The sequence below is a fragment of the Elephantulus edwardii genome, unplaced genomic scaffold, assembly GCF_000299155.1.
Source record: "Elephantulus edwardii isolate Elephantulus edwardi_28Jun2011 unplaced genomic scaffold, EleEdw1.0 scaffold00016, whole genome shotgun sequence".
NCBI lineage: Eukaryota > Metazoa > Chordata > Mammalia > Macroscelidea > Macroscelididae > Elephantulus > Elephantulus edwardii.
The window spans coordinates 20,061,538-20,065,237 of NW_006399766.1; positions in this window are offsets into that span (position 1 = coordinate 20,061,538).

Sequence of the window (3,700 nt, forward strand, 5' to 3'; positions counted from 1 at the left end):
TAGGCTGCTGTATCTGTCAGAGCTGATTTACAGAAGGAGTGGTAGCGCATGGCATGTTGTCAACACTGTCGTACTTGCTGCTTTTGCTGTTTGCCCCTGCCTTTGTTGAAAAAGATTGAAGAATGTTTTGGAGCAGCTTTGTGGAGGCTGATAATCTGATGTAACTCTTCTTAGCAGCCTGTAGGGCTTCCAAGGATGAGGGTAAGCTTAGGATATTTTTCTTTGTTTAAGTTGTTTATAGAACGTAGCCATTGGGAAGGACCTCATACATATTCAGCCCAGCCTTTCTCTTTTTCCTCATGGGGAAACTACCTAAGAATGGATGTGACTTGCTCAAGGTCACACAGACTGTGGCAGATCCAGGACTGTTGTAAAGATTGCAACCAAGAAAATCCTATAGGACAAGTTCTACTCTGTAATGCATAGTTCACCAAGAGTCAGAATGGGCTCAGTGGCCCGGTGCCCTCTTTCCTGGTTGCAGCTGAAAACAGAACTCTTCTATTTTATTGGAGATGATATAATTATATAATTGAAGATATATTTATTAATAAGATTGCTCCAAAATAGTTACATTTTATTGAGCACATGCTACATCTGAGGGAGTGTGCTCCATGCTTTACATGCACTGTCTCCTTTGTTTAAGCCTCTTTCCTTTTCAAACGGAATTGCAAACCAGTAATAATTTACCATCTCTATCTCTTTCCCCCTGCCAAGTGGAAAATAAGAAAGCCTTAAGTGAACATCCATTTTGATCACCCTGTGATGGCTCCTCTTGGGGTTTGGCTCTGTGGGGTGCTTCCCTTCAGTGCTTGCTCTGTTTTCTCCTTCACCAAGCTCTCCCCCTGGCTGATATTTATGTCTTATTGACGAGAATAAGAGCCTAACCTTTAAAATAGATCCCAATTGTTTTTTGAGCTGGGATTTTAATCCACTGGCAAAATGCAGCCCAATGACTGCTCATGGGGTCTTTCCCCCCTTCTCATATAGTGTCCCTTCATCTCATCTTCAGCATATTATTTTCCTTTAAAAAAATGCAATCTCTTTTACCTCCCATAATTTCCTTCTCTGCTTTTGAACAGCCTGCTGGAGGAGTCTTTTTTTTTTAAAAAAAGCACAATGGCTTTGGCCTTTCTAGGGAAGACAAAGGGCTAAATTAAAGGCACAGCTGGTAACTTGCCACTGAGTGGGGTGAGGAAGCTTAGTTAGTATTCATTCATTTACCTCTGCCCAGTTGGCTTGCATCTCTCTCCTTTCTCATCCCCCTGAAGGCTGAAAGTAAAGAATCACCAGGTTCTTCTTAGTACTTTCAGCAGCTGGGGCTATAACAATTGCCTTCCCTGCCTGGTTTGTGTTCTTTTAGACCAAAGATGAGTAAACCCTAAACCAGGATCTCAAGAGGAAAGGAAATCCAGAGTGTAAATATCAACTTTCAATTACACTTGCAAATCTCATTCTCTCCATACAAATACCATTCTCTGTTTCCTACCTCTGTGAATGCATTATTTTAAAAATTGACACATAATTCGCATTGTGAACACATTATTACAACCTGGCTGAGAAAAACCCTTTGTTTCCTCTTTCACAGTACACTTATTATATTGTAAACCCTAGGAAGTAAAAAAAAATGCATTCAGCACTCACTACCTCATTCTTAAAAAGTTACGTTTTCACTGAGGCAATATATGTTTAATCAGGTATTAATAAAATATACTAAGTGCAATGATAAAGGTGCAAAGATGAGAAATGGTTGAGCTACTGTATTTTGATAAACTCTCTGTGTGTCTCTCCGTGATTTTTAGAAGCAAAGTTCCTGAGAATGTTTATATAATCCCTTGCCTTCTCCTTTCCCTTCTGCTCTGCTTCCTTCAGGCTTTTTTAGATAAATCATATCTTAGACTTGTTCTTATTGTTAAATGCTGCCAGGTTGTTTCCAACACAGTGACCCTATGTACAAGAGAATGGAAGAGTGCCCAGAAGCATCCTCACAAATGATGCTCTATTTAAGCCCATTGTTGTAGCCACTGTCTCAATCCCTTTCTTAGAGCAGGACTTGTACATCCCGGGACAGGCTTTCTAAGAGACTGATAGATCCTCTTAGAAAAATTTTCTTATTATTTTAGAAACTATTTCGCTATCCTCTTGACACTTCAAAATGTTAGTGTCATACTTTCCTGGGCCGCTGGGTAATATTTATAGTCTAGAGAAATACAGGATGAGGGCTGTTTTGAATTTCCATATTATAAAATTGTGCAGTGTTGGCAGCTTGATTGTATTCATTTCTCGCCTAAAGACTTCCAGATCATGAAAATGTGTGCACGTATATCTATGTGTTTTAGAGTGGTAAGAAGAGGGCGGCTTTGGGAGATGCTGTGGTGTCAGACTGTCGTCATTGCCACAAAGTAACCCTGAATGAAAACAGAATCAGCAACAGAAATAGAAAATTCTTTCAAAATATAGTGAATAAAAACATGTAGAAATTCTAGAACTGATATATGGCTGCCTGGGAATGGTTAGTCCTCCAAAGTCCTTAATATTATTCTATTATGTTTATTAGGTATTAACTAATTGGAAAATAACCAATCGATGTATATAGTGGATCATACCTGCTTTGTGGCCACCACATTGGCTAATTTCTTATGTATCTTCTTGTTGTTGTGTGCCATAGCGACCCTATTCACGATAGCTGTGAACCCGGCCCTGTTCTGAATCAATCTCATTGTCTCTGATACAACAGTCACTGTGTGTATTCTATTTATCAGTAAAGTGTGTGTTTGTGTGTGTGTGTGTGTGTGTGTGTGTGTAATTGCTGTTCTTGCTATGTGCTGTCAAGTCAACTACTACTCATAGCTAGCCCATGAGCAGTGACTCTGAACCCTGCCCTATCCTGAGCCAATGTCAGCATCTCAGACACACCGGACCTGATCATCACAGTCACTGTGTCAATCTATCTTATCTATGGTTTCCTTCTCCTGCACTGATCTTCACCCTTCCAAACATAATGTCCTTCTCCAAGAATTGGTACTTTCTGACAACATGGCCAAAGTATGTGAGACAGATTTTCATAATCCTTGTCTTGGATGTGAGGGCGATCTGGCAGCGGCATCTGTCACCCCATTGATCACCAGTGTTGATTTGGCTGATCTGGCTGGCTAGGCTGGTGCCCCTTTCCTTCCTCACTGATCCATGTGCATCCCTCCTGAAGCTGTGCACTTGGTGAAAGAGGACGACCACCCCTGATAGAAAGAAGACCATCCTTCAGCCAAGGGTATACGAGTAGCTACGCTCCCCTCCTAGAACCTCCAAACAAGCTCTCAAAATCCTTGTCTCCAAGGAGCAATTCAATTTCTTTCTTTCTCTCAAGGACAGACTTGGTTATTCTCTTGGCAGAACATAAGATATTCAGTACTCTTCTCCATCACCACAACTCAAAGGCATCAATTCTTTTTCCTATCTTCTTTAGTCATTGTCCAGCTCTCTCATGCATAGCAAACAATTGAAAAGAACCTGTATCTATTTCTATATCTCTATTCTCACTCTGCCGTAAAATTGATTCTGACTCGTAGTAACCACTCTCCATCAAATTTTCAGGGACATAAAGAACGGATGGATTCAAACCTCTGCAAACACACAGCCTTTTGATTAGCAGTAGATTTTGCTATGGACTACATCAATATGTTGTTGTTGTTATGTGCAACTCATA